The sequence below is a fragment of the Paramormyrops kingsleyae genome, chromosome 24 (assembly GCF_048594095.1).
Source record: "Paramormyrops kingsleyae isolate MSU_618 chromosome 24, PKINGS_0.4, whole genome shotgun sequence".
NCBI lineage: Eukaryota > Metazoa > Chordata > Actinopteri > Osteoglossiformes > Mormyridae > Paramormyrops > Paramormyrops kingsleyae.
Window position 1 is genome coordinate 26,363,004 of NC_132820.1, and position 7,402 is coordinate 26,370,405.

General features: G+C 41.5%; 1 long non-coding RNA gene across 1 annotated transcript; it reads left to right on the forward strand.

The window, feature by feature from the left end:
- The first annotated feature begins 1,498 nt into the window (after nt 1–1,498).
- LOC140582301 (uncharacterized) lies at nt 1,499–3,073 on the forward strand. The gene is made up of 2 exons (XR_011985231.1): nt 1,499–1,700; nt 2,149–3,073. It is a non-coding gene; the product is annotated as an uncharacterized lncRNA (long non-coding RNA).
- Nucleotides 3,074–7,402: the final 4,329 nt, after the last annotated feature.

The following is a 7,402-nucleotide window of genomic DNA, read 5'->3' on the forward strand; positions in this document are numbered from 1 at the left end:
CCCCAAGCAGGCAGAGTGAGGGGGAGGGTGGGATGGGATGCCCTAGGTGTGTAGATGAGTCTTCACAAATCCTTTGCCAGAATTCGTTGACCGGTGTGCAATACCAGAAAGCATGCAGGTAATTATCTGGTGCATCCTTCTTACAAGTTAGGCATATGTCAGAGTTAGGCAAATCCCTTTCCCATTTGTGGGTAGGGAGTGAGAGCGTTGTATCAGATTCTGCTAGATGCACGTAAATCCTAGACAGTAGTTTTTTAGTTGGAGTTATTAAAAAGTTTGCTATTTTTGGTGAAAGCTCCAGATCTAATTGCTTACGGCACCATCTATTATGTATTATTGATTTAAGTTGAAGATATTCTAAGTATTTGTTTTTCTCAATGTTATAAGTTTCTGTAATTTTGTCAAATGATATCATGCAATTGTCTTGGATTATATGTTCGAGGCGCTTGATTCCTTTATTATGCCAAGCCAGGAAGTTTATCACTTTTTTTATTTAACAGGATGTCAGGTTTGTTCCAGATGGGTGTCAGTTTGCATGGGACCAGTGAAATTTGGTTCATTCTATTTGGTTCACTGAGAACTATTTATAAGCTATCATCAGTCCAAGGAGTGACGCCGATGTTTCCGTTCTGCCTTATTTGCTGTAACTGTAGTTCCGCTTTTTGCCAGCAGGCTGCGCACAGACAGCGTTTCTGTGGGCAGCACATTGTATGTTGTTAGATTAGTATTTCATAACTGGACTGCAGGACATTGCGTAAAATCATTTTCTGCAGTAAGTATTGGAGTGTTTATAAAGGATCTTTTTAAAAAAATAAATAAATAAGTTTCTCACAAACACCTCCATTCATGACTGACTGAAATATCAAGGATGAAAGTGATTAGGATCAGCTCAGAGAGCGCATGCCGAGCTGCTGCTAAAGTAGCAGCAGTCAACTTTAAACCAATGTTAAACAAATACTAGTTAATACTGAAAACAATCAGTCATTAAAATTAAACAGCTTGCTAAGCTGTGTTTCCTTTAACAATATAAATGTTATAGATAAATGGAAACCCCACGCTCTCCGCGAATATTAATCACCAAGATTTATAAAAACCGCCACTGTACTGAAAAATAACGTTGCTTATGAATGTTGGCAAGTAAAAAAGTATTTGTACTTTGTGATCAAGTGCCATTCTTGGCACATCACACAACGACGAAATGTGTCCTCTGCATTTTAACCCATATGTGACATATTAGTGGGCGGCTATATTATTTAGCTTCATTCTTAAAATAATAATACTAATACCAAAAATAATAATAACAAAACCATATGAAGCCAGGTCTATAAAGCTAAAGTACCATAATGATTTGAAGCTATTATAGAGCGTAATTTGTAAAGAGGGAGACATGAACCTTACAATAAGTGTGTGTATACCAAAGTGGGCAGCTGTCTCTTTAAGACGTTCCTGAGTGCCGAAAGGTAGGGTGGGAGTTTTTTTTCCGGCGGGTTTTTCTAGACGGAGGAAGGCGGGTAAAGAGAGCGGAAAGAAGAGTGAACGGCAACTTAGAGAAATAAACGTATATATCTACATATATGTATATATATTTGTGTAGATATCAACGTTTAGAGCACTGTTTATTTTTTTTGGCCGAAGCATACAATTGCAGCAATTAGTGGATAGAAAGATTTTGGTGCAATTGCTCTCTTTTGGATATCCTGGTAGGTCAATTTACCTGTTTGGTTAAATGTTAAGGAAAATATAGATATAGGGATCATTAGTGTGAAGGAAAAACAGTCAGGATATGAATGTGAACCTTTGTTGATTGTGTGGTTGATTATTTTCTTTGCTAATGTATCATTTTTTGTAGTTGTATGTAAAATGCTAAAGCTACCTATAAGGCTACTTGCTAATTGATCGGAATACGTTGACTGTGATATGGTGTTATTCAGTTTAGCCACCCTGTTAGTACCATTGCAGGTTTAAATGTTTATAATGTGCATATATAAATATATACATGTATGTGTATATTAATGTTATTCAGGAAATCTGTATAGTATGGCCTAATGTGGATCTGAGATTGCGCTGTATGTTAATGGATGATGGAAAAAAATATAATTTTGTGTGATGTTTAAATAAGACATCTAACTCTCTGTACTTTGTGTGCAGACTGTTTTTTTTTGGATTTGATTCCGTTCCGAATTCAGTATTTTTTCGACCAAGGAAGATCGCTTGTTTCACAGAGTCGCCCCCTCTGCGTTGAACTGCGCAATGCAACAAGTTTTTTGCAACTGGAGATTTTTTTCTTTCCCAGCGCTTTGTGAAGACATCCTGAAGTGTTGCAACGGGGGTTGCTATAAATGGCAACGCCCCTGCAAAGGTCGGGAGTGGCATCCACCTCCCCAGTGGACACGGGGATCACGGGGATCAGTGGGTGGCAGTTTGGGAGAAGATTGCAGCCCTCGAAGACGAGGTGGACCGTTTACGGTCCGAGATCTCCCAGCTTGCTGGTGCCCTGACTGACCCAAATATGCCCCGGAGCAGTTCGGAGACCACTGGGACTCTTATAGTCCCCACTTCAGCTCCAAGCTGTTTCCCACCCCCTCCTCCTCCTCCACCCCCTCCTCCTCCTCCACCGCCTCCTCCTCCTCCGCCTGCTAATATCCAGGGCCCGAAGCAGAAGACGAGTCATCGTCAGGGAAGTGGCGCAGGACCCACCAATGGCCCCAACATGGTGGATGTTCTGGCGGAGCTGCCGCACATTAAACTGCGCCCAGTGCTGAGGTCGCCAGGTGGGACGCCAGTGACGAGGAGGGGACTGACGCATGCCCTCAGAGGACATTGCTGCCATCTTAGCAGAGGCTCTGAAGAAGAAGTTCAAGCAACAGATCCACTCTGATGAGTAGGAGCAGCAGGCCTCTGAGCCCTTAAACTTTTTTTACTTAAACTTTTTTTACTTAAACTTTTTATACTTATATCATTTTTATACTTAAGATTTTTATACTTATATACTTTATATACTTAAACTTTATATACTTATACTTTGTGTACTGATTCTATATACTTATTAATAAATAATATATTTATATCACTATTATTTTTAAAAGAGTTGCTGATTTTGTAATACTGCTGCAGCATTCTCCACATGCTAATCACTGCCCCACATCGAATTGGCACTTTGATCTGCCACATATCACTTCACTACCCCCTGTTGAATGTTGCATCGTATGTTGTTAGATATCTCCTAGTAGTAAGTACTTCATTATTAGGCTGCACAATATTGGAAAAGATGTATTTCTGCAATGAGTATTGCAGTATTTATTTTAATTTAAAATGCTTAAAACAAACCAAATTCTCACAAACACATCTATTCATGAGTGATTTAAACGGCAAGGATGAAAATGATTAGGATTAGCTCTTGCCAAAATAGGGCTTGTAAACTTTTGTGGTAGTCAGAATTAACCCAAAGAACTATGACTCTATAATCCTCTATAATCACTCTCACTCTGTCACACTTGAATCAAACTCCAGACCTCGCATGTAATGTGTGGGGGAGGATTAGGTGGACTAATGAAATCGTGGTTCCGGATGAGGTAGTGTTCTCAGAAGAGTGCCGGTCAGAGCACTGGGATCACAGCCAAGGTGGGTTTAAGGTTTTTACTCGCAATTCTGTGGTTACAGCCCAGCAACTAACAATAGGCCCCATCCAATCCAATATGTGGGCGTGGTTCTGAAATAAACCAATAAAGGGAATAACGACTGAACATTCTGGAAAAGGTAAGCGAATTATGGTAGTTTCAAATATGTCCACAAGATGGCACTGAAGGATTACCAGTAAACTATATAATAAGTTGGAGGTGCTCCTTTAACTTGATTAATAGCAATAAGAAATTATAATTACCACATACAAATGCTGACCCACGACAAATTGCTACATCAACGATAACAGGGCATGTAAATCCAACAAGCTGCCATATACGCAATCTAGTAACACTACACCGATACTGCGCATACAGAAAGAAATCAACTACATTAAAAGTATAGAAAACATTACTTACTGAACATCATACACGCACACCCGTAATCACGGACAGAAAATGAACTACCAAACGAGAGGGGCACATAAGATAACTATGAAATGTCTCTGGAGCGCAGGTGAACTTCTGGAACTCTTGCTCTTTGGAGGCTGCGACCAGGCAAGCAGTGTGCCGTAAAACGATCCAGCGCTGCTGCAGACTGACGTAACTCCCAATTCCGCTTCCGTCTTAACATAATGAGCAAAGTTTTCTTCTTTATTCAGCAATCCAGCATAGTGTTCCAGCCACACTTGGGTACAATGCGCAATGCACCCCGCACCCAGAAATCAGCAGGTTAATATACTATAAGACGAATTCCCCTATATGGACTTCTAAGTCCCGATTGGTTACCAAACATCTGCAAACCAGGTTTCGACCATACAACAAACATAATACGCCACTATTGGTCTACTTCAAGGATGTTGAGCTTCCAATCCTCGTTAGGCCTAGGCCTCCTATGAGTCCCACACATAAGCCTGTCTATCCAGCCTAGGAAGGAGGGCAAAAACCCTAAACATTAGGGAAATTCCACTCCCAACCCAGCAAAAAGGTGCAACCCCCCCTTCGGTGTCCATGGCTGGCATGGCTCACAATGCTATCAGTAAGGGAAACCCCAACCCTATATTGACTAAATAAAGACTTCAGCGTAAACATATACAACCCTTATGGGTACATACAGTAACTTGCTTGTGTGTTCAAATGCTACCATACAACAAACTGCATCTAGCATAGTATAGCAGCTACATTTCAAGGCTTCCTGCAGGTCCCCTTTCTCCCCCCGGCGATGTTCCCTTCAGCCCAGTTCTCCAAGGTCTGTGGCCTGCAAAGCTGGTTCCGTGCAGGTGGCTGTGAGGCAAGGACACACGACACCATCCCCAAAACAACAAAACCTGAGACACAAGAACAATCCTACAATGCCTCCCAACCCTGGCCTACCATCACTTTAAATTTCCCTTCCACACTTTGAACTAATGTTAAACATATACTACATAATCCTGAAAAGGAGCGGTCACTAAAATTAAACAGCTCGCAGATCTTCACACTGCAAGAAATGCAAAGATGGAGAAAGCGAAGAACAGTGAGAGTACGCCACTGTTTATGGTGTCCTCGTCGACCCTTATGAAATGCCAGCAAACACATGGACAAGGGATCCCGATGCGCTACCTTGGCTTTCTTATGGGGACACTGTCAACCACCTAGTGTCTGTCATTAGTGCGTACACTTTTAAAGAGTTTAAAAACTACAAATCTCTTGAAGCGCACGAACACATTGTCATTGTCAAGGATTTTAGGCATGTTTATTTATATAGCACAATTCAGGCACAAGGCAATTCAAAGTGCTTTACAAAGACAAGGATACAATCACATTAAAACTTCAAAATCACATTTCAAAGATAAGTGAAAAAGAAATAATAATGAAAATAAATAATTTTATTAATCAATTACAATGAACACATAGATAATAATAAGAAAAAGCCAAAACAAATAAATAGGTAACTGAAAAGATGTCACATTTTATTGACAGAAAATGACTGGTGCTGCACTAGGAAACTCTGACCATGCAACAATTTATCTAATTCCAGCATACAGACAAAATCTGAAAACTGCTAAACCTGTCGTTACTAGAGTGAAACACTGGACATGTGGAGCTGTAGAGCAATTAAAATCATGCTTTGACTCGACAGACTGGAATGTTTTCAAAACTGCTACTAACAGCTTGGATGAATACACGGACACTGTAACATGGCACATAAGCTTCTGCGAGGACTCTCGCATTCCCAAAAAGTCTGTTGTCAGCTATAATAATGACGACCCATGGTTTACAACTGAACTCAGGCAGCTTCCTAAAACAAAAGATGTAGCCTACAGGAGTGGTGACAAAAACCTGTTCAAATTCTACTGCGGGTTTGAAAAGCCACATTCGCGCATCATACAGCCCTCACCTTTTCAATGGCCTTCTTCACACCTGGGTACCTTCACCCCCCCCCCCCCCCCCCACGTCCAGCCACCTTCCCAGGAGAATCAACGACAGAGATGTAAACAAGATCTTTAGGAGTCAGAATACAGGGAAAGCTCCTGGTCTCCCCAGCCACTCTGAAGCACTGTGCAGATCAACCATCACCTGTCTTCACAGATATTTTCAATTAGTCACTGGATCTTTGTATCTTAAATCATCCACAATAACACCTTTTCCAAAGAAACCCAGAGTCTCTTGCTTCAGTGACTACAGACCAGTGGCTCTCACATCAGTGGTAATGAAGGCTTTTGAGAGACTTGTGCTGTCATACCTTAAAACCATCACAGACCCATCGCTTGACCCTCTATAGCACAGGTGTCAAACTCCAGTCCTGGAGAGCAAGAGCCCTGCACATTTTTGGGTTTCCCCTCATTTAACACACCTGATTCAACTCCTTGTGCTAATTACCACACAGCTCTTGAGCTGAATCATTAGTGGTGGAACAGGGAAAGAACTAAGCTACACAGGGCTCTGGCCCCCCAGGACTGCAGTTTGACACCCCTGCTCTATAGTCTGCCTACAGAACCAACAGACCTGTGGACGATGCAGTTAACACTGGACTACATTTCTTGCTCCGACACTTGGAGTGCCCTGAGACATATGTTAGGATTCTGTTTGTGGACTTTAGCTTTGCATTTAATACTATTCTATCGGAGCTAATGCGGACTGAACTCTCACAACTGCCTGATCCAAAATAACATGTTATAACCACGATGGCCCAGTTTTACGCTACAATCATTGAGTCCATCCTTAGCTCCTCCATCACAGCCTGGTTTGGATCAGCCACTGAACGAGACAAGGCCAGACTGCAACACATCATCCACTCAGCAGAGCGAATAATCAGCAGTAACCTGCCTACCCTCCAGACACTGTACATCACCAGAACCAGGAAACGGGCATACAAAATCTTTGAGGACCCATCTCACCCTGCTCACCACGTCTTTAAAGCCTTACCCTCCAGGAGAAGACTCATGGCAATCAGAACCAAGACCACAAGACACGCCAAGAGCTTCTCCCCTCAGGTAGTCTCTCTCATTAACCAAGCCAGTCTCTGACTGGACGTTCAATTAATCGTCAGCTGCAGTGAAACCAGCATAACCAGTGAACAACTGATAAACTTCCTCTATGATTATATTCTGCACTCTTGTACATTATGCACACATACTGCAAACTCTGTATACATATTGCACTCTTGCACATATAGTTGACTTGGCTGCTACTTAATAACGGCACCATTTAAGAGCCCTTTAAATTCTTATACCATTTATATAGTTTATATTCATACTACAATGATTACTATGTACACACACATATATAAATATCATAATACC